This window comes from Colius striatus, chromosome 1, assembly GCF_028858725.1.
Source record: "Colius striatus isolate bColStr4 chromosome 1, bColStr4.1.hap1, whole genome shotgun sequence".
Lineage (NCBI taxonomy): Eukaryota > Metazoa > Chordata > Aves > Coliiformes > Coliidae > Colius > Colius striatus.
The window spans coordinates 126,772,965-126,797,017 of record NC_084759.1 but is presented as its reverse complement, the minus strand read 5'-3'; the positions used below and the strand labels follow the sequence as shown (position 1 = coordinate 126,797,017).

The following is a 24,053-nucleotide window of genomic DNA, read 5'->3' as shown; positions in this document are numbered from 1 at the left end:
TCCTGAGCAGCAGCCTGCCTGGATTCCCTAATTTCCAGATGTCAGAATTGTACCTTATATCCTCGGCCACAGTAAGATTTTGGACTGTGGTTTATATTATCTGTAGGGTGACAAACCCCACTCTAGAACTATAATGTTTTGTTAAGTCTTATTAAAAAGAGAACATTTGTAATTTAAAAAAAATCCATTTTAAACAAAATGGGATTTATAGTTTCAATAACACAATGCCTATTAAACAATGACTGTTCTGTTGGATCTGAATTTCAAAATCAAACCAATCCAGACAGCACAGCATGAATACAGTTACACAATGCACAAATCTTAACACCATGGACTGTTCTGAATTTGAAAAAAGTTACCTGAAAACAAGCTGTTAAATTTAAAGCCAATAAAAACCAATACTCACATCAGTATGTGGAATACTCGCTCACCTCAGTCACACAATGACCTCATGGCTCTATCCATATTCTTAAAAAAAGCTAAAGAGTTCATAGGGGAGTACAAAAAACTCTGTTTACACATTTCCCCAGCAGTACTATTATTAAACATTTATTCAACCAAAAGAACTTTGAAAATACAGTTTACATCTCCCCATGTTTATTTACTTTTTGAATTCCTGCTCTAACAATGAGTTAAAACACACAGGAAAATCAGTTTCACTTCACTTATTAAAGTTAGTTCCACCTAGCATTACTGCATCTTTTGTCTGAATACACTGAAATAAGTAACTTGTGTAAAAGTGACTTTAATTTTTTTTGTTACAGAAACACCTCTACCTGACTTACAGTCAGAGAACTGTGACCAGATTGCTAGACTTGAGGCTAAAACATGCTCTCTTAGGCAGCATACCAATGGTCTATAACATGTCAGCAGCAAACATCCCACTTAGATGCCAAAATGCCTCACAAACACAAATGTCATTCCTCCTTGGAAGAGGCATTGGTGTTGGAAGAAAGAATCCTACCTCCAAGGGCTTTAACTACTGCTCCATGAAGAGCTTTACTCCTGCATCCAACCACCTAAGTTGGACTTGCAGAAGTAAAAGACCAGACACAAAGAAGTTGAGTAATAATTCAGCTTAGAAACCAATTGAGTAACAGGTCAACAGCTCATCTGTGTTAAAAAAAAAAAATAAAATAAAATGACCCAGCAAGGTCATCAGCACAGCATACAGCAACAAGGACAGGAAGCTCCTGGCTGTGCTCTGACTTGCCACTGCAGTAAGGAAAAAGGAATCTAACTGGGAATGGGCCCTTGCCTTGGACTTCAGTCAAGCTGCTTATCTGCCATGCAAGGGTGGGAAGACTAGTTTAGCCTCTTTTGTCTGTCCTACAGGGTTTCAGTTTCAGCCTTCTGTGGACTTCTACCAGGGGTTTTGAAGGGAGGCTGGATGGAAGGAATTGCAGGAATGCTAATGGTAGTAAAGGAGAGGAACCTGTTCCAGTAGGTACTCCCAGCCTACCACGCCCCCAACCGCCCCCAGGAGTTAAAATTGGCCTTAACTAAAACTGCCTGGAAAACTGACTACAAAATTACAAGGTCATCACTAAGACATCTGGAAAGGTCAGAAATATTTCATATACAACTTGAATCCAGGTCCTTGTGCATGTGCACACCAGTACAGAGTTTAACTATGTACCAAATGTATGATGACATATAGAAAGAGTGCTGAAAAGTGAACTACCTACATTTACCTTTTATAATGAGGGTGAAGAATTCCTTTTCAAAGCATTAGTAACAAAAAGGCAGACAGAAAATCCTAAAAGCACAGCATATCAATATACAGACGGAGACACTCTTAAGAGATATCTTATGGCTTATTGTTGCAGCATTTTGCACAACTTGTGTTATAGCCAGACAACTCCATAATGCTTACTGTAATCTTCACCCCGATTTCTCTGTTTCTTGTCACGTTTCATACCAATAAGAACTCTTAATTCTGCAACAGGACTCATACGCAGGATTTTTTTGTCCTATGAAGTTCTCTCACAAAGTCAGTAGGAACTACCACTGAGCACAAACTCACCCACCTACCATCAAACCCAGCAAACTATTTCACATATTTTTCTCGCACAGAATCCTAGTCGGCTGAGTCATATCCTTGTGCAAATAACCCCAAGACAGTTTTCCGACTGGGAAGTAAGCACAACATTGTATACTGCCTGTTAACAATATAAACCTGCCTCTGGTTATGACCTTTAAATCATATTATTGTGGAAAGGTCAGATGGAAAGCTCTCCCGTCCTGCCCGGGCACTTTCCCTCCGCGGGCTGAGCTTGGTACAGCCGCTACCCGAAGAAGCAAAATGGGGAGAGGGAAGTCCCTGATCACCTAGATGGCTTCTCCCCCTTTAGATAGAGCACCTTTCATCCAAAGGGCAGCACAACAGGTTGCTATACCAAGAAGGACGGAGAGTGCTTGGTTTGACATATATCTACGTGCATCTAGACACGCTCCCAAGCGCACCCTACAAGAGCCTTCGAGGGTCCCGTGAAAAGCACCGACCCAGGCCGCGCTGCCGCCCCCTAAACCCCTCCTGGCAGCCAGTTCCTCACCCACCTCTCCCCGCGGGCAGCTCTGGTCGCTTTTACCATCCCTCAGTGGGAGCAAACCGCCACCGCCCCGGGGCAAAACGCCGCGGACTCGGAGGACAATGACCCGGGGCGGAGCGTACCTCCCGGGGAAAGGCGAGCTCGGGTGCTTTCGTACTCCTCGGAGCCAGGCCAGGCTAGGCTAGGCTAGGCTAGGCTCGGCTCACGTACCTGGCAGCGGCGGAGGCTCGTAGGCACCACAGGTGCTTCTCCCGGCCGAGACGAGACACGCAGGCCGCCTCAGCACCGCCCCGGGGCCGGCCTCACCTGCAGGCGGGCGGGCAGCCGAGGGGCGCGGCCGCGGGCCAGGGAGGCTCCGGCCCTTGGAGGCAGCGGAGTGCGGGGTGGTTGTTGAGTTGCGCTGTGTCCAGCCTCGCTTCACGCTCAGGCTGGGCGGGTATCGAGTCCTCGCTAACTGAAACAGAGACGGTGTGGGGCGCAGACGGGCGGTAGGGGCGCCTCAGGGGAGGCGAAGCAGCGCACTCGGGCCGCTCTGCTCCCCTTCTCCTATACAGGTGTGGGGGTGCAGCTTCGAGAGCAAACGCGGCTGGTCACCGGAGGCAGAGCAGAGCTGAGCCCGGGGCCAGCCCCCGCTGCCTTTCGGTTTCGTTTCCCTTGGGCGATCTGCAGCCGGAGACGGAGAAAGCTTCCCGGGGCGAATGGGGCTGGGGCGGGCTGGTCGCGCCCGGGGCCCTGCATACACCCGTCCGCCCGCCGGCTGCCTCAAGTGGGGAAACAGATGCCAAGGCAAGATGTACAAATCAATCTCTTTTTACAGACTCTTTATTGTTTAGGGGGGGAAATAAATGAGTTATCAAGTTTTATAGTATCAACATCTGACTACAGTGGGGAGGAATGAACATATTGACAAAGAGTTCCGAGGGGTACCCACCCTCTCTAATTTACCCTCTGTAATTCAGACAAGTGATGTGGAGACGGGTCAGATGCGGCCCTTCGCTGTGAGACACACGCATGCCTGTGGGCATTATCCTGCAAACCTTTGGTGATAGTGCTCCAGCTGCTTGAGGGGCAAGCGGGCGATGTCTACCCTGAGTAATTTTCCAGTCAGCCTAAAAAAGACTGCCTTTTATCCTTTTCATGTAAGGGTTTTTTTGCAGGTGTGTGACACCAGTACCCCCTTTAGGTCTATCTATGCCCCCAGGCAGCAAAAGACTCCAAGTTGATCTTTTATCCCACAGTTTCACCGGGATTGTTCCATTTTCTTTATATTGTCTCAAATTTACGCTAGAAAGTTGTCATGGCCAGTAGAAGAGTGGGAAGTATGCTGAGATAAATCACTGGCAGAAAAAAAAAAAAAGAATAAAACCACAATTAGAGGACATTGCCTCACTGAGTCACAAATTGCAAGCTGCTTCTGCTGCTCCAGGAAAATCCTACCAGACTTACTTTCCTTGGCTTCTGCTGGTGGCCACTGTCGGAAAGAGGGGCTATGGGATGTGGGGTCTGACCTGGTATGAGTGCCCTAACAACTTTGGTTACATGGTGTTCCCCTCAGGCTGCTTTTGCCAAGCAGAAATCTGCTTGCTGTGAACTCGCTCTTGCTTCTGAGGGATTAGTTTGTGCAGTATCTTTTCTTCTATTCATCTGCAGAAGCCTCCCCCTCACCCCACTTTACTAAAATTAATAGGAATTTCTGCTAAGTGCACAACTTTGTGTTTCTACTATTAAATTGCATGTCATTTCTCTTTCTCCTGTCTGCAGACTCATCTCATTCTTTCCACAGGGTATTCCAATCCTTTCTGTTGTAACGGCAGGTCTTAGGTTTATGTCATCAGCAAATTTCATTAGCACACTCATGTTTTTTTCTGCCAAGGTCACTAATAAAATTTTAACTAAGATTAGTTCTGAGATCAGTCCCTATGGACCTGCATTAGTAACCTCCTTCCATCTAGAATTTCCCTTTCAGTACAAGCTATTGTCCTTACTTTTCATTTCTTACATTCATCCGCATCTCTCCATCTTAATTAATATTTTCTCGCATGGCATCCTCTCAAATGTTTTATTGAAGTCCAGATAGATTTGATCTACTGTATTTTCATTGTTTGAGAAAACGATTTATCAGACAAAGATACTGGTTTAGTCTGGTATATTCTATCTTTGGTGAAGTCCTGCTGCATTTTAACTAGTTTTTCATATACCTCCACATCTTTAATTAGTTTCTCCTTCAGCGTTTGTTCTAAAGCTTTGTGTACTAATGAGGTCAGATAAAAGAGCCTGTAGCTGCTTGGATCAGTCTGTTTTCTTACTAAGAACAAGTCCCATGCAGAAGTCTCTAGATTTTTCAGTGTCTTTCCTGAGATGCTGTGGCCACTAGGTCTAGCCTGAAATGAAGGCACAGCATGCTTATGATTGATTTTAGACTAGCCCCTCAGACTGGAAAAGCCAAATGTTATATTATTTTTACTTCAACACCCATCTCACAGGTTTTGTCTGCAAAACCACACATTCAGATCACCAAGTTGCCAGATTTACTTATGATCATGCCTTTGAGATTTTATGTACGCAGCTTGAATGCTCTGGCATGTATCTCTTTTCCATTTCAAATGCATTTCTTTGTATTTTGATTGTGTTAACACTTTTCTTCTGCAACTCAAAAAGTACAGTTGAAGAACACTGCTCCTACTTTGCTCTGAATTAACATGTCCAGTCAATGGCTTTAGAAGAAATCTTGTTATTGTAAAACAAAATCGTCTTGCTCACTGCCAATTGCAGCCAACTGCCACCTCAAAAAGAGATGTAGAAGTGAAGCTCATGGGTGAATAAAGTATTGAGTCTGTCCTACAGAACACAGAGAGAGCATTTTCTATAGTATTAGTTTGGTCTTAGAGATCTCTTCCCACAGATTTTTTTTCCACCTTCTTAATTAGCTCCCAATTGATAGGAGACTCCAGGCTGCTTTCTTCCAGGTGGAGAGGACCATGATGAGGTCCTTGCTGAGAGTGACATTTCGTTCCTCCAAGCAGTAGCACAAAGGGGAGGGGAGGAAGGCAAGTCCAGATTTTTGAGTGGACCACCATAATTCCATATCCTTGAGCCAGCCCAAAATTCTCCCCTACTGTACATCAGCCCCTCTGTGTCCTTTTGCATGCTGGAGTAAACAAGCTTTTTGGAGATGGTTTTATGTGGAACCCATCCTGTGGCACTGAGTTAAGCTTGTTAAGATTATCCAGAAATTTGGAAGAGGGTAGCTTCCAGCCACTGAGCTCTTGTGAGCCACATGGTTCAAATCAGAACAGTAATGACTAAAGAGTGTAGAATCATCACCGCAACATTTTAGTGCTAACTCAGCTGAGTGTGTTGTTGCCTGTTGGGAGAACGCCTGTGTATACCACCTGTGGTACTTTAACTGCACTGGTAGATAATAAATATTCTGTAGGTAGGATCTAAAGCTAAGTGTAGACTGGACTTTGGTCACAGAAAGCAATTTTTACAGATAAAATAGTGCAATAACATCAGACTGCAGATTTTTACTTGGTAAAAGATCACCTCTGTTTCTTCTCAAGGTGCAGTAGCATTGCATGATGGGTCTGCAAGATAAAGGCTCAACACTGAGGCCAGCTGACCTTATGCAAACTGGAGGAAAGATCAACAGAAACAGCAAGGTTATGTTTTCCTGTAAGGCTACAACATCTCACCAGGCTAAGCTTAATAAATCGTGCAACCTTTTTTTGTTACTCAAGAGAGTACCGTATGGGAGAGTATATCCAATTTGACTATACTGTGTGTATATTGTCTAGCCTTTCATTTCATATGAACCAGAACCAAATTTGTACTATTTGTCACCTCTAAAACTGTAATTTACATACAGGTTCATTTAAGGAACATAATTCACTATTATTAAGATTTGCTATAGAGACATTTACAAATGAGAGCCCTCTTACACAAAATGACTTTGTATGGGGCACTGTGTCATTTTATTTATGATGTATAACGTTGCCACGATGAATGCAACATAAATACATAGATTCAGTGGAACCTCTTTCAATGCCTCTCTAATTTCTAAAATGGCAGTGCAGTACTACTGTATGGATAATAAAGCAAAAACATTAATTTAAAAGGCGAGAAGAAATTCCTGTTACACCACTTGGAGTAAAAAATAATATACATAATAAAGAAGAATTGCTTGGTTTCTAGTTTTGTTTCTATAATACTTCCCCCAATTCAGGCAACTTGTCAGAGCCTTTCATTGCAACAAAACAGAATTGAATGCCAGAGGAAAGCTGCAAATTGAAAGCAAGATTTAAGGGACTGAAGAGTTGTCTGAATTTGGTTCTTCCTTTCTGTTGCTTTCACGCTTGTTTATGAACTCACAGTTGGATTTCCTCAAACAGGAAATTCCATGGTAATTATCATTAGTGAGCTATGGTTAATAGCAGTCCCATGAATCCACAGACTCTTTTCAAAGCCATTCCCTTTTTAAGGAAATAAGCCCTGATATGGGCCAAATCCTCATTTACTGGGTTAAAGCACTGAATTTAGCAGTGAAACAATTTACTCTGGCAAATCATTCCATACTCTTGTTTCCAACAACCTCATTATGAGTCACAGAATAACTGCAAGCATAGTGTGGTATGACCCACAAGTACTACTAAAGCGCTGCTGTACAAATACATTCATTGCTTTAGTAGATAACGTAAACAAAAAACAAAGTGAGCCTGTCTGGTAATTCCTGGAGGGCAGAGATAAGTAAGGATCAATGGAGAAAGATTGCAGATATGGATTTTTCTGAGAAATACCTTCCTCAACCGTAGGCTTGAGAAAGAAGCACGCTGGCACCAAGCAGTGGTGCAGCCTGACGAGGCCCTGGCTCATAATGCCTACCAGAAGTCAAACACTTTCTAGAAGGAAGATATTACAAAACCTATCCGTCATGAAGATTTTAATGGAAACTTTAAAAGACCCAGTCTTCAACCAAAGTCTCTTTCTGTTTTTTTTTAATGACTGATGAACATTCTCAAAATCAAATTCTTTTCATCATCTTCATCAGTCCTTGTTCAGAAACCTGTTCCTGAGTTTCTTTCTACCTGGTCTTTTGCACCTATTTGAATTACACAAAAGGTGATGATTCTACCTTTGATTTTTGACATGAGTTTATTACCAAGAGTTTATTAAGTTATTCCCAAGTTATGGACTGAGAAGAGCCAGCTTGTTTTCAAGTCTGTCGCATTAAAAGGGGACAGAGTGGTCTGGCAGAAAAGAAACCTTGCATTCTAACTCTTCTCACTGAGGTGGGAAGTTAGGTGCAGCTAGGTTTAAATTCTGAGTGATGCCCAATTTGCCATGACCAGTCCAGTCACGTTCACTTCTTGTGAACTGTCACGACTCTGGATTAATTGATAGTCGTACTCATGAACTAGCACAGCCACAATCCAGGGTTTGGTCACATTCAGTGAGAAGCTGTTATGACTGGCTGCTTAAACAGTGCAGTTTTATTTGTGCAACAGATATACAGGTTCTTATGGATTGCTGGTAATAGTGACTGTCTGCAAAAGAAAGCGCATACAAAAATAGGTATATAAACAATACAGTGCGTGAGGTTACAAAATGCAACCTGGCTATAAAAAGTTAAAGTTATTCTCTATAGAGATTTCTACATTTCCCACAGAAGAACTTAGTTTTAGTCTCACTCAAGGCATCCCAAGGAGGGGAGTAAGAGGCTCAATCCATCAGCTGATCCCCTGGGTCAGACGGTTTGCGAGGGAGCTTCCCTGACTTATTCATGATGGTGTCTTTCCCCCACTTTTCTTTAACCCTCTTATACCCTTTTTGATCTTCAAGGTGGAGTTTGAGTGACTTTAGTCATAAATACCTTTACTATGATTGGTGTAAAAGTCTTTCACCTTGCATTTAAAGGTGCAGCTTACAAACAATTGAGGGTGCAGACTCAAGGAGTGGTGGCACCTTGGAGGTAGGTAGCCTTTGGGATGAAGGTGTGTTTTAGTATTAAAATGATATTAAAACGAACAAAGTTTGCACTATGATAGCATTTTGTCAAGATTTGACAGACCATTGGCTCAGGGTACCAAAAGTGCAGCTTATCAGTTCTAGAGGACCATCACGTTCCAGTGTTTCGTCACAGAGTCTGACCACAGAGCCTCCGCTCTGCTCCACACTCGGTAGTATTTGCAAGGAATTGCTGTGTTGTGGATTCCTCACATAGCAGCAGCAGCTGTATCCACCCTGTGAGCCTTCTTGATTTTATACCTTTCCTTAATTGGTGAACAACACTGATTTTTAATATAAGTTTTAATATAAGTTTCAATTTCTAGGCCACTTAATTATGCCACAAGGTCATGAACTGCTTCAATCTGAATTTCTACCAAAGCTTTGCATCAGTTCACATCAAGAGCTCCCTCTTAATAAGCACAACTTAGAAGTGCAACTGTGAGTGCAGTTTCTGTATAAAAGGATATTATTACCATCAGAACAGAACTGAGAACAGAGTTCTTCCCAAATCAGTTTCCAATGCAAATGAAACAGTGAACTGTAGAATCAGCACATATGGCAGTAGATTTTTATTAATTGGTTAACAGCTCCAATAACATAGATGCCTACACATCAAAGTCACGTAAACAGAGCTCATTCACCATATGGAACTAGATCCAGATGATAATGGGCAAAAAAACAAGACAATCCCATTCATGTTCCATATGGCTTCTGTTGACTTCTATCTATTATACTGAAACTTCTCTGTATGCTGTCATGAAGTATCGTGTTTTGCTTTTCAAAATCCAAGTGGCCCAAAAATGCAGAAGGTATGTAAAAAGACCTTAAACTATATTTTTAGAGTTTTGGGTTTTGTGGGTTTTTTTTTTGTATATCAGTGTCATGTCTGCTTGAACTCTATTAATTTTTTTTTCTATTTGGTGAAGATGGTTAAGCTAAATCTTACTCCACTACTAAGAGAGTCCTTTCCTATGCTAGTGAAACATGTCCTTTTGTTATAGCACAACTATTGCAATATTGAACCTTAGGGGAGAAACACAAAGGCTGCTAGCAGCAAATACAAACAAAGGTGTCTATTTACACAGCCCTTTATCTGCACCGTTCCAAGTGTATAGTACAACGCAGATTATTTTCCTCTCTAGCAAGACAAATGGACATAGATTCTTATTCCACAGTGAAAAGGATAGAAAGACATAGATACTTTGAGGAATTCACTTGGGAGAAACAAATCACTATTGTGAAAAGTCTGATGCTTTTCCTGCTTTCAGCCTGAACACACACACACATATATATATATATATATATATATATATATGTATATATATCTCATTTGGAGCTAATAATTAACAGCTTGGATTTTTTCAGACAGATGTGCTAAGTACATCTTCTGAAAAACAGAGACAGAAGATGGCCCTTGCAGAGTGAATTACCAATGCAATGTAAGTGCTTTTCCAATTGACGTGGGGGTACAGTCAAAGCACAGCAGCTTTCAGGCACTGAGACTCAGTGAACATGGGGAAGAGATGAGGAGAATGCAGAAAAAGCCTTCCATCTAGTGGAAGCTTTTTTTTTAACAGCTGATGCAGAACTGTCTGTAGTTTTAACAGCAACTTTGGTCTCAACACCACTGCTGGTGGAGACCTGTGCTTCTGTGTATCACAGCACAGAACTACAGGTTGGGATGCTCTACCGATACATGGTCCAGCCTCAAACCTCTTTCTCACCTCCCCAGGCATGCTTAAAACTCCTATGAAGCAGTCACTGTTCAAGTCTAAATTATTTCAGAGAGCAGGTGTGGGGAGCATAGGAGTGCCTTCATTTTTCTACTTAAAATAGGAAAGTGATTTGAACTACAATACTTGTTTGAAGCTGGAAATTTCCTTCAGAAACTGAGAAGGGCCTAGAAGCAGGCTGTTGAAATGCATCTTAATACAGTACTGAACATGTCTCATGTTTAGTTTAAATGCTATTGGCCACTAGTTTTATCTTTTTAGCTAGAGTCTTACTGATTTTTTAGCTGAGTCAAAGACGGTTTGATGCCCAGTGTTCAAAGTATGGAAAAGAAGAAAATGAGGCAGCTGCTGTTTGGGAATCCACTGACTATTAAGCACGTGGGTTTTCCATCCTCCTATTACTGAAGAACGAAGTGAGATAACAAAACTGTCAGCAAGAATTGCCTGCAGTGCAGAAAGAAGGAGGCATCACCTGCAACTACCAGAGCTAGTACTGTTTCTCCATAAATAATTTCCCGCTCGGATAATTAACATTAGTACCCTGGACATAATTTATTTTGACTCAGAGCTGGTGTCTCTCCTATGGTCAGGTCGGAAGAAGGTAGTGCTGCTTGTTTCCTTGGTGATCTTGTGAACCAGAAGTGCATACCTGCGAACAATCACCTCCACCTGGCAAGCCACAAAAAAGGAAAAAAGAGTCTGCACCTTAACACACACATCACAGGGCTTTTTCCTCTCTCTCCCATCAAAGATAGTCTTCTGAGCAAAAGGCAGCAGAGGACTGGCTTGTTTTCATTCCCTAAACACATAAACTGCAGCAGCACCCTAGCAGGTGCTGAGGTTTGAAGTCTCCCGTTTGCTGTTTTCTTTTTTCCTTGAGCAAAGGCAGCTGGTGAACTGTAGGGAAATTGCAAACTTTTAAAGAAAGGGCTAAATCCACCATCTGAAATTCACAGAAGCATTAAGTCATTATTCAAATGAAAAGCTGCTATTAGCCACTAACATATTTTTGTCAACAACAAAAAAACCCCAACATGCTGATATGAGGGCAGATATGCACATTCTTATTTATATGGTAATTGAATGATCAGGGAGTTTGCCTATTATTTTCCTAAGACTTGGTAGGAGTCAGTTAAAACTGTGTGTGCACTACTCTTTTGATGGAACCTGGCACCATTAAGAAATCTTTTCTTCTTCCTAAGATGTGGTGGGGAAAGAGGCATTGAAAGTCAACCAATTTATGCAACCTACTTCGTAACATGATTGCTGGCTTTTGCCTTTTTACAGACAAAGCAAAATTAATAATTTCTCTCTGTAACAAGTGACAAGAGAATTATTTCTGTCTATCAAACCCATCCTAAATAGGAGGCAGAATATTGCTTCCCCTCCCATAAATTTGCATATTTAGAGCGTTCTTAGTAAAATCTGGTGTGTTGTAGTTCAATTGCTCATATTCTTTGTCAATCAGGCTTCTTTCAAGAATGAAAATATTTTAAAAAGTACACGTACAACTGCAATTCTCCTTCAGTCATGCAGCACATGTTGTAAATCATGGTGCAAAATACTCTGGCTTCATTTAGATGGGCAGAGTTCCACTGATGCTGGTGATGCTGTGGTTGGCCTGAGCTGGGTCCAAGAAATCCAGCAAGCTCCTCCACAGATGCATCATTAACAGAGAGAATTCTTAGTGCTGGAGGAGCACCCTGGAAAGACCTGTCTTACTCTTGTGTAAGTATCATTTCAATACCCTTGACATTAAAGTTGTAACTGCTTCTCAGTGTTCAAGCCAAGGGAGCCATTCATCACTATTTTATGCCTACCTGTCTTTTGGTTTATGCAGATTCCCCAGGGTATCACCAAAAAGAGAAATCACTGTCCAGTGGTGTGGAATTATTAGCATTTTTTTTCCTGAATATGCTTATATATGTGGCATCAGCCTGAAAAAGGATAAGTTGAGTCACAGAAGGGTAAATAGTGTTATTGGGAATTACAGAAGTCAAACCCATCATTCAGAAAGGTGTTTGAAGGGGTGGTTGTTGAGAAAATACGAACTACTCATCTGAAATTTCTAAAAGGTGAAGTGTGTAAATCTCAAAGTAGCATATTTAAATAACAAAGATAATACAAAAGGACAAATATCAGACTCACAGGCTGTGCAACATACTTCCACTCTGGATGAGTTTCCAGCATCCTACAATTAAGATGTGTTATAGCATGAGCATGGAAGATGAACTGCAGAAACACTTGGTTTGCTAAGCGAAAGACCAGTCCTTAAACACAGACTCTGTAATCCTGAAGTGGAGAATAAAATATCTCCCAAAATAAATTTGTGCTAAATCTGTGTGGTGCCTTTTTGGCGCTCTCACCATTTTGGCCATGGAACACTTCTCTGCAAATGGAACTCAGAGAAGGTTTTAGATTTGAGAGTAATTGGGCTAGGGTGACAGTTCTGTTTTTCTGCTAGACATGAAAAATAATGCAGTATTTACAAAACACAGTGATGCTGTCATATAAGTTCTCAAATTTGGAGATTTCCCACCTGCAGAACCCTAAAATGTACAGTCTTTTTATTTTTTAAAAAAGAGAGAAGATTGAGAAAACAAAGCATTCATAAGCCAATGGAATATGTGTACTTAAAGCTAAATACCACGAGCTGGCCAAAGCAATGCTAGACAGTCTAATGATCTCATAACTGTGAAACTCAGATAATGAAGAACTTAAGAGTGTGACTGATAAGCAGCTAGACTAACACAAATGATATCTGTAATCCATTAGTGAGGAAAAAAAGGACCAAGAAAAAGCTATGCTGGATGCTGTGGTTTGGCAGGATGAGAAGGCTCCACGAAGGAAGTCATGATATTTGCAGGTTCATTTAAAGCGTCCAGAATGGTTAAAGAACTCTAGTCTTAGCAGAACACGTGATGAATGGAGTCAAGAATTCCCATATGGATGAGGTAAGCAGACAACTAACAAATGCATACTGAAGATGGCAGCACTACTACTGCTCTGTGTGTTAACAATAGCAAGTACATAGTACATGCTTTAGCTTCAAAGGCTTATGTTGTTTGATGGTTTTTATATACATAATTAGCAAAAAATGCATCACAGGAAAATGACACCTAACATCTTACTAACACTAAAAAATGTACTACTTTAGCTGTATTGATATACTTGTTGCAGGACAAGTACCTATAGAAATGGATACTGATACAAATAGGAATAAGGTGTTCTGTCCATGTACTGCCATTTTCATTAAAACCCAGGATTTCCAAAAAAGTATTTAGGGTTATCAAAATAAAATGAAAACAGTGAAACAAAATATTAGGGCAGCTTTATGTATTGTCCTTGTACATATTCAAGAACCCTACTGATAGTCACAGGTACCAAAAAGAGAAACTGCAGATTGAAGCAGGAAAAGGAAAGGAAAAAAGGAAAAAAGGAAAAAAAGGCAAAGAGGAAGGGAAAGGGAAAGGGAAAGGGAAAGGGAAAGGGAAAGGGAAAGGGAAAAGGAGAGGGAAAAGGAAAGGCATATTGCACAGATTTGCACTGGGATTGGAATTCTATCAAGTTACAAGGCCGTAACATTTTATAATATTTAAAGTTTTAAATCAGAATTCATTAAAAAACAAATAAGCATTGTGCATTATTATTGAAAAAATGAATTCTGAGTTCCTCACTATTACAGAAATATCTCACTTTCCAATACCAAAATTTTTAATTAAAAAAAATTTCAAAAATATCTAATTTCACCTATTTAAAAATGATTTGAAGGTATCACTGGAAAAAGGAGTAAAGAAAACCCAAATGCAAGTGAAAAAAAAAAATAGAGTTGTGGTTTGGCCCAGCCAGCAATGAAGCACCACGACAGTCTCTTGCTTGGTGCTCCCTCTCCACCTCCACCCTCATTAGGATGGTGGAGGCCCCATCAAGATGGGAAAGAAAAAGATAACCAAGATTGTTGTGGATTGAGACCTAGGCAGGGAGGGCTCACTGCCAGTTACGATTCTGGGCAAAACAGATTCAACTACTCAACTTAGAGAGGAAAGTAAGGATAGTTTATTCTACTACCTACGAGAAACAGAACAGAACAAAAAGCTAAAAAGGGAGTAGGATGATGAGAAAATTACAACCAGCACTTTAAGATCTCCCTCCCCCATCCCTCCTTTCTTCCCGGGCCCAGCTCACTGCTCCAGATATCTCTACCTCGTCCCTGCTCAACGGCTCAGGGGGTAGGGAATGGGGGATGTGGTCAGTCTCTCATAGATGGGCTCTGCCACTTCTCTCTTCTCAGAGGATGATGACTCCTTGCATTCTTCCCCTACTCTGATACAGAGTCCCTCCCTTGGGACACAGTCCTTAATGAACTTCTCTGGTGTGGGTCCTTCCCAGCAGCTACAGCTTCTGCCAATACAGAGTTCCTCACATGGGACGCATGACAATAACTGTCATGTCAAACCATGACAAGAGTATATATTTTTCTTACTGAAATAATAATGGTTTTGATCAGAAAATACTAGGAAATGCTAGCCGAGAGGGTGCAGTTCTGCCTCCCCTTCAATGGCTGAGGGAAATATGTTTGTTATATACTTCCCCCAACAAGTAGAGGCTGTATGGAAAGACAATGTTGAGTCTTAGAGCAGAGCTGGATATTAGAGCAGATGTACTAGAAATTAGCTGGCTGACAGTAATACTCATCAAAGTCTGCAAGTGGGGTGAGGAGGCAGCAGGAATATAGTGATACTGACTGTGGGCACCACTCAAGTTTTCTATATCTGAAAATTATTTTCTATAACCAAATTGCTCTTGGGCAGGAAGGAGCTTCTGGGCCAGAAAAATGATTGCAGCTACACTACCTGGCAGAGCAGTGTGGAGTTACACTTTGTTAATGGAAAGGTTTACGAAATCAGTTCAAAATGACAGAGCATCAGAGAAGACAAATTAATGCCATAAAAGAACTGAACACTGGAAACAAGGAGATTATCTTTTTTTCATGGACTCTGCATTTTTCATCCATATTTTCATTTCAAACCCATGTATGCACTCCCAGAAATCTGGCAAGACAGATGAAAGTGAAACCAACCCAGTTTTCCCACCTCACCCCAATGTGAGAGATTTTTTTGTTGTTGTTCCTTCTGTTTTTACTCCAGGCTTTCCTAATGACTTATTTTTCTCATCCGTCATGTATGCTGTTCTGCCTGCCTCTTGTTCATTTATACGTCTCATTGCACTGCACACCTTCCAGGATACAGAGTTTGCCAGAGTGACGATGCATATTTCAAGGGTGACAAAAGAAGTCATTCATTTAAATAACACACCAAAACTTGTGCTGAATATTCCCACATGCATCCGTAGTTGGCAGATAATAATTCTCCTTGACAGTCTCTGAATAAGGATGTACCAAGTGAAGATTATTCAGAATAGGCTGTAAATGCAAACTTGTGTTTGAAAGCCAGGAAAGCCGAGGCAGCTTGATAATGTATAGTTTGGAGCTCCTGTAGTTAAAAGACCCCATGGATCAATTTTTTGAATCCCTGGGTCCCATTATAAATTCCACAAACAATATTCTGCTCCTGGATGTTAACATGCTGAGTGTAGCAAGGAATCAGTTTTCAGAAGTCCCCATAGAGAGGGCAATGATATTACAAGCATCTGTTGTATTTTCAGAAGCATTTCACTGCCTTTTCTCTTAGGAGTTATTACTATGAACAACCACTGCACATGAAAAAGGCAAAAGCCATCAGAAACAATGCAAGGAAAAATTAAAAAGAAAGTGTTCAATGCTTAGAAATTCTTTGAAAATCTCTATACTTATTCAGAAACTTTCTTGCAAAAGTCCCAGATATATGAGATAAATTCTACATGTTCTGTAGATGGTATTACTCAGCTTCTGGACTGTAGCATTTTATTTCTTTATATGCACTGGAGGAGCTCAATGAAAAGGGCTTCACTGCACTACGATCTTCACAAATGTGGAATAGAAAGGAATCAGGTCCCCAAGAGCTTACAATCTAAGAAAGATGCAGAGATCAAGCAGCAAGACAGGCTATTTTACTAGAAGGGCTTCTAGAGACCGTAGACCAAGTACTATTTTCTAGCTCATTCTAGCAAAAATCTGCAAACCAATACAATTATGATCAAGTAACTTAAAAATAACTTTTGGCCAAAGAGGACTCATCTATGCATCATGATAATATTCCTAATCCTATACGTTTGTCTGCATTTTTGTGCATGATAGCAATCGTGGGGTTTTTTTTTTTAAGATTGATTCTAGCAATAAAGATGGCTGGAGTTTCCAGTGATAGCAGATAACAGCAAATACCTTTCCTGGTAGTTGAAAAGTCAGAATGATAAAGATCTTTGCATAGAAGAGAAAGGATTTTGCAAAACTGCTTATTGCAATTAGTAAATTAGAATAGATAGGTTTAGAACCCCTCAAACAGTGTCTTCAGAAGTTGTAAGCTAATCACATTCCTTGGTACCTAGAGAAAAAGGCCAAACCAAAAAGCAAGAATCCAAACTTGTGCAAAGAAACCTTTCACTTTGCTCCAAAATCTCTAATTCTATCCAATGATCAGGAACTATATGGTGAATTTCAATTAGATTTTCATTTAAGATTTGCCTAGTAGGCTGTGATATTTTTCCCTGTGTTATTTTACATTTGATCCATCCTTTCCAAAAAGAGAGGAGATTTTTTGGGGACAACATATACTTTGTATGTTTCCCTATAAGCCCATCAAGCAGTATCTATTGTGTTTGCTGCCAGTTGGGTATTACTGTTAAACAATATACGCATGTTAAGTCCTCTACTTGGGAAAGTCATTAAATCTGAGAGGATAAAAAAGAATCTCCAGATCTGGAAGTCATGTTACAACAGTTGCTGCCCAGGAGCTTTATCAATAGAAGAGAATTGATACATTGGCTATCTTGCCATCTGAAATTGCCAAAGAGCCAGTGCTGTACGTGCTTCCACAGAGAGCAGCTGAAACCTTTGAAGAAGTAATTGGTAGCTCACCAGTTGAAGGCTTAGGTCAAAATCAATGGCATTGCTGGCTTTCTAGGAATTGCTGCTATCCATTGCTGTAAATTATGATCGGTCACCTTGAGAAAAGCACTGAAAGTTGAAGAACAGGCTACAAGCCTATTTAAGTACCTCATCATCAATTATATTTAGACAAAAAGCCCTGCACTGAGTTCACCGATCTTTCAAGTAATTTAAGTAACTATGGACAGAAAGAGGTTTGTAATTATTTAAAGCTGAACTGCATCCATCCTTCTTATGTTACATAGATTCTAGTGAAATATTGGGTTTGTTGCATTCATTTATGTTAACACTTTGCCTCTCATTAATCATGGAATCATAGAATGGTTTGGGTCAGAAGGGACCTTAAAGAGCATCTAGTTCCGCCTCCCTGCCAGGAACAAGGACACCTTCCACTAGACCAGATTGCTCAAAGCCCCACCAGCCTGGCCTTGTACACTGCCAGGGATGAGGCATCCACAGCCTCTTTGGGCAATCTGTTTCTGTGCCTCTCCACCCTAACATTGCAGAACTTCTTCCTAATATCTAATCTAAATCTAAATTTAAATTAGTGCTTTAAAAGGACAAGATTCTGTGTCTCTGTGAATTGCTGAGGACCCCTTACCTTGTGGGAGAGGGCACGTAGGGCTAGAAATGAACATTTGGCAAGAGAAGAGAGTGCTACTACAGATTTCATTTAGCTTTTCTATTTTTTTGGCAAGACACTCATAGTTGAAATGACTTGCTTAAGTATGTAAAACATTAATCACTGTTCACATATTGCTGTTCTAGGGGTATTTGTTTGGCAAAGTAATCTTTAAGAACATGAAAGTGAGTACCATGAAAAGTATAATTATTCTGAAACCTATTTAAGAAAAACAGATTTCTTTGCTGAAACTCACAATGAGTCATTACTGTGATGAAAAGTTAGGGGAGGCTTTTTGATGACGTTGTGAATGCCTCTGGCACATGTGACAGGTTGTACAAAGGTGTTGCTAAGTGTTTTTACAAGTAGAGTGATTCCTAAACACTGGAAATTATTGATTGCCCTCATATCAAGTGAAGTAAGCCAAGTTACACCGATTAGTGCTGATAATAAAATCCTCAGCTGGCATAAACTTTTAATGAATGGTAGTATAGGTGTGCCTAACAAGCACTCAGGGACAGATCCTTGCCTTTCAAAGTGCTCAGCAGAATGGTTTTGTAACCCAGTGGGCTAGATAGACAAGGTGATGGCAAGTATCAATTCTACAATTATTACTTTTTCCCCTCAGGGGTTTAATCTGAAGGTGAAGTCGTATATGGAAATCAAAGCAAAAAAGAATGAGAATAGGTAGAAGTACATGTAGAGAGAAGCTGAGGCAAAGAGGATACAAGAGAGGGTTTGAGCAACAGCCAGGTAGCATGAAAAGGGAGAAAACTGAGTCAGAGACTTGTTCCCTATTTCTGTCGACTGTTGGTGCTGCCTTCTCTCTAGTGTTTCACCACCGCCACATGGTTGAAGGACAGACTGTTGGATTCAAATCGCTGCTGAGCACTGTAAAAGAACTCCGTTTCCCAATGCTGGATGGTGTTGTGCTTACCTCACATTTTTTAGAGCAGCGACAGAAGACAGTAATAGAGGGGCTGCTGTAATGCTGCTGAAGTCTTGCCCTAACATTGGAGTAACAATGCCTGAAATCAAGAACCCTCATATCATCCAGACTGCATTTCATTTCAGCACGTGGCAGGTGGCCTCAGTATTGCAAGGTAGAAAACGTCGCTCATAATTAAATAGTCTTCACTGGCAGGGGATGGCTCAGCATCTCACTGGACTGAGCTCAATTTTGCTTTACACCAAACAAAGCCAGATGAAAGCAGAAATCAAGCAGATCTTGGCCTCCAGGGTAATCAAATAAAACAGACTACATGCAGCTCATGCTACAATGGACTGGTAAAAACAAAAATATCAATCTGCTGTTAACATAATACATGAGGAAGCAATCTCCAAAACTGAATTAGGAAGCTAATACATGCATTTCCAGGAATGGGAATAAAGGGTTTTACTGAGTAGTCCTGAATTTCCAGGTAAGCCCTGGAATTCAACCAGATCTCGATTTTCTAACTATATTCCCCATAGAACCCTATAGCATTAATAAAAAAATAAAGATATAACAACAACATTTGTACTGCACCTTATATCTCCAGATCTGTTATCTACCATCTAGAATCCTAAAATTCTAATAGTTTTTATGCCTCAAAACACAGTTTTCTTTATGTCATTATTGTCTATTTCAAAACTTGTACATTAATTGAAGATTCTTCCTGTCAATTCTTATGACATGATCAGGTTTTGTCTGGACTGAGATTATTTCAATACATAAAGTTTTGCTTTAGCATTTTGAGACAGATTTTTATCTTCAATAAATTTGTCTCTGAATGCACAAGATCAACCAGATGAATGTGAAGTTATTATAACCAACAGCTTGCAGAGAACATCACTGTGGCTGTGAATATTGCTCAATACAAAAATACTACATTTCTGTCCATATCAGTTGTCAAAGCATCAAACTGGAAATCCAGAGTCTGACACACATTAAGAGGCTGTACTCTTTTTTTTCTTTCTGTATGTGTGTGTGAACTGTAATCACAGCAATTTGCTTTGAGAAGAGCAAAAAATAATCTGCTGCTCTCAGCACTGCAGCTCATTGAATTTCCTCTCACGCATGTGCATTCACATACCCCAACCTGACAAAGCAGAGTTAACACTGTGTATTTATTAAACAAAAAGATAAAGATAATTGAACTGATCTCAGTGTTTAAATACACCATAACATTGTGATGCCTGTAAGTCTTGTAAAACAAAGCTGAAAAAATTTAACGGCATTGAATTCAGCTATTTGCACTGAGGCTAAAAAAGGCTCAGCTGGTATTTGCTGAATGCAGGGTCACAGGCACGGTAGCTTCAGAGAGGGAAAAAAAACTTAAAGGAACGGGAAAGGAAACATTGTTTAGTTGCAAGACAAAAATATACAGAAAACACTCTCTAGTAAGGAAAAGAGCCCAACCACATTTAAATTAAACTATTAATAACTATTTAGTTTACAAATATGTAACCCAGATCCTTCTGTCTTCATTTTCTTCTCATTTTTTTGCTGTTGCATTTTTAGCTCTCCTGTCTGTAGTCAAGCCTCAAAGATGCAAAGAAACCTAGAGCCCACCTTAGGCTCACACCTCTTATTCTTACATATCCTATTTAAATGAGGTCTACCAGGATGGATGGCAGATTAGGTCAAACTTGTGCAAAAAGCTGCCTGGATGCTTATTTTCATTGAAACCAAGTTTATTTGGGTTCAGATGGCAGGAGTTGGTGACAGCTTTGCACAGTTTTTTCTGGTCTGATAGAAACTAAAACAATAAAATACAGCTAAAATCAGAATTTTAAGTGTTAGTAAAAAGTGTGCACTTTGAAACAGTACAATTCTTCATCTGGTTTACAAGGCTTTGACTAAAATATACTAAGAAAAAGAGGTGGGTCTGTGTTATTTGTGTAGCAAACCTTTATGTATAAGAAATAAGATAAAACTTGGCAAAGGGGAAAAAGCCCCTTCAACCTATAGAAAAGCTGTTTAGAGGTAGATAAGCATTCACAAATATGATGTCTCTTGAACATAAAGAAACCTGCACGAGTAACAACAATAGACTATTCCTTTTGCCATTCTTTTCAGCAGTGGAGCGTTTTTGAGATGCCCTTAGTGGTTCATAGTAGTTAGGAAGGTGTGTACTTTCCTCACCACCAGCCAAGTATTATGTACCCCAGAAGAGAGGCAGCACAGTAATGCAAATACAGAAGAAGAGCATTTATGATCTTACTGACATACATCATTTAGGCCAAAGAAGTTGAACACCTGCACATGACCTCGATGCTGCCAAGGCACTTTCATATTCACCAGCAGTTTTGTGTGGTTAGTCTGTCTCTTTCTCTTTCCCCCCTTGGTGGTAAAACAAAATAGTTATCCAAGCTGTTAAGAGAATCTTTGCTATGTTCCTATCTTGAGATTCCCTGCTTTGGGGTTTACATTCTCTGTTCTGCAGCTGATACGTGGCAAAGGCTGATACTGCAAAGTGTATGTTTATCTTTGTGCTTTCCACAAGCTGAGCACAGATATTTTAGCACATCCATTTCAAATTAGAGGGTTTACCCGTTTGCTTTCAGGAGACAAAGAGATTACCAAGGGCAAAGAATTGCCCAACAAAGTTCTAAACAGCATTGCTACTAAAAGGGGATTTTTTTTCTGTTTTAAAAGATGAAGTGGGAGAAGTATAACTAGAGATGGAAGATGAAAGCATCATTCCCGCTTTGGTGATGAAAGGGAGATACAGCTTAAGAAGTTTTCTGGAGAGGAAGAAACATATTAGAAGAGATAAATATTTCTTTATAAAAAGCCCAGAACCCCAAAACATCACTGTGCTTCAGCGCAGATATCAAAACCAGCCATTTAGAAAATATCAGGAGTGGGTCCATGCAGGCAGGGAGCACTGAAGCCTCCTCCTTTGAGTATATTCCTGTATACTCATATTAGTGTTGGCATGTTATTAGTGCTACTTAAGTGGAATTACTTAGTGGAGTAAGATTTTGTTTTCAAAGTATCATCTCTGGTGTGGGCTTCTTGCTCACTTCTTTGTACAAACATCAAAGAATGAGATTTTCTTCCTCTGCATAGTGGCCATTTAGACCTTGCTGGATCAGAGAGAATTAGCACAAGATGAAAGCCAAATTTTTTAGAAATGTTTTTCATTATGTTCCTTGGTCCATGTTTTCCCCTGTATGCAGCATTGGTGAGGACACATCCCTGAATGCTGTGTTCAGTATGGGGCCTCTCACTACAAGAAAGACATTGAGGTGCTAGAGCATGTCCAGAGATGGGTAATGAAGCTGGTGAAGGGTCTGGAGCACAGATGTTATGAAAAGCAGATGAGGGAGCTGGGGATGTTTAGCCTGGAGAAGAGGAGGCTAAAGGGAGACATGATCACTCTCAACAACTACCTAAAAGGAGGTTGTAGTGAGGTGGGGGTCAGTCTCTTCTCTCCGGTGATGTACTGTAGAATGAGAGGAAAGGGGCTCAAGTTGTGCCAGGGGAGGTTTAGACTGGACACTAGGAAGAACTTTTTCACTGAGAGGGTTATTAAGCATTAGAATGGGCTGCCCAGGGAGGTGGTGGAGTCACCATTCCTGGAGGTATTTAAAAGATGCATATATGAGGTGCTGAGGGATTTGGATTAATTTAGTGCTGGGATTAGCAGTGTTAGGTTAGTGGTTGGACTTGATGATTTTAAAGGTCTTTTCCAACCAAACTGAATCTATGATTCTAAGTGCATAAAAGACATTTTTTTCCCTCATAGATATTGACCCTCATAGTCTATTTAGAGTCAGGACAGGGACTTCATCCCATAGTTTGCCAGGAATTTTTGTGAAAATTCCTCTCAACTTATCAATTTACTTTTTATTCTTAACACAGTAACATAGCCAAATACTAGTGAAAATTATTGTTTGACCCCATTTCTTCTTCCCTTGTATTATCAAAGGCTAACCTTAGCCTACAAATGCCACTAGTATTACTAGTGATTCATCTGACCACCTGAATAAGCTTAGCAGCTCTGGGTAGGAAATCTCTAATGGCTCATAAATCAATTTTTTTGTTTTCACATATAGTAGTCACTTGCACCTCCAAAAGTCATCAGCTATAGCATCTGAGAGCTTTGGCTCAGAGACTATGTTAAGGAATCAGTATGATTCATGATATCAACTGGATAATTAAAAAGAAAAAAGAAATAATCTAGGGTAGTAGCAATCCAGTTCTAGAAAATTGTAATCTATACCAAGGGATCCAACCACTAGCTACTGCAACCACCTCAGCAGGGAGATAAAAGGAAAGACAGGTCTCTTGCTCCATGTTAGAATCATACAGTTGAGGCAATGGAAATGAGGTTGCCACTTTGCCTCTTCTCTGTATGGAAATTTCAGTGCACTTCTTCCTCCCAAAGAACAGAATTCCCATTGAGGAAAAAAAACAAAATGAAAACAAATCCTCCAAATGATGAATTGTTAGCAAGTCCATTGTGGTTGCAACTTGACATATAAAATAATACTCATAGAAAATAATTCCCCCTTCCCAGACATTGTCAAAAGTCACTAAGCTATTTTTATAGTGTCTTCTATCGATTCAAAAGAGTCTGCACACAAGAGATGGCCTTACAGAAGGATAATCCCAACAGATGGTACTTGGCCGCCAAGTATTTAAAGGGCAAGAAAAAGGGCTGTGTTGTATGTAACGAGAGAATCCAAAAGAAAATCAAGCTTTGATAATACATCTCCCTCCGTGGATTCTGTCTCCAACACTGTCCCTTCTTGACAGTGTTATTTTATCTTTATAGAGTGTTTTTTTGTTAGGTTTTGGGGTGTTTTTTGTTTTTTGGTTTTTTTTTTTTTTGTGGAGATGAATACCCAGAGACAAGCACCAGTGAGCACAGGGCACAAGGCATCAGGCATCATCATTTAACAGATAGAAATATTGTGGCATAGCTCTATAACCTGGAAGTCAGTGAGTCAGCCAACAGCCATGAGGTAGTGTGTATCTCAAAGCTGCTCCTTTGAAGCTGGAGCCTGAGAATGAGGGTGAAGCTCTCCAGAGTGCATGGTATGCAGGGATGCTTGACATCACTCACACTAGTATCAGGCATAACACTCAAACTGATATGACTTCT

The 24,053-nt window shown here is 40.4% G+C and overlaps 1 protein-coding gene across 5 annotated transcripts in view; it reads right to left on the bottom strand.

Moving 5' to 3' along the window:
- Window positions 1-3,169, bottom strand: part of ARHGAP8 (Rho GTPase activating protein 8) — an 85,250-nt gene extending 82,081 nt beyond the window's left edge. Inside the window, exon 1 of one of the 5 annotated variants that reach the window (XM_062006904.1) lies at window positions 2,763-3,169. The gene's annotated coding sequence lies outside the window, so the exon portion shown is untranslated. The other 4 variants (XM_062006868.1, XM_062006888.1, XM_062006879.1 and 1 more) reach the window with 4 other exon arrangements.
- Window positions 3,170-24,053: the final 20,884 nt, after the last annotated feature.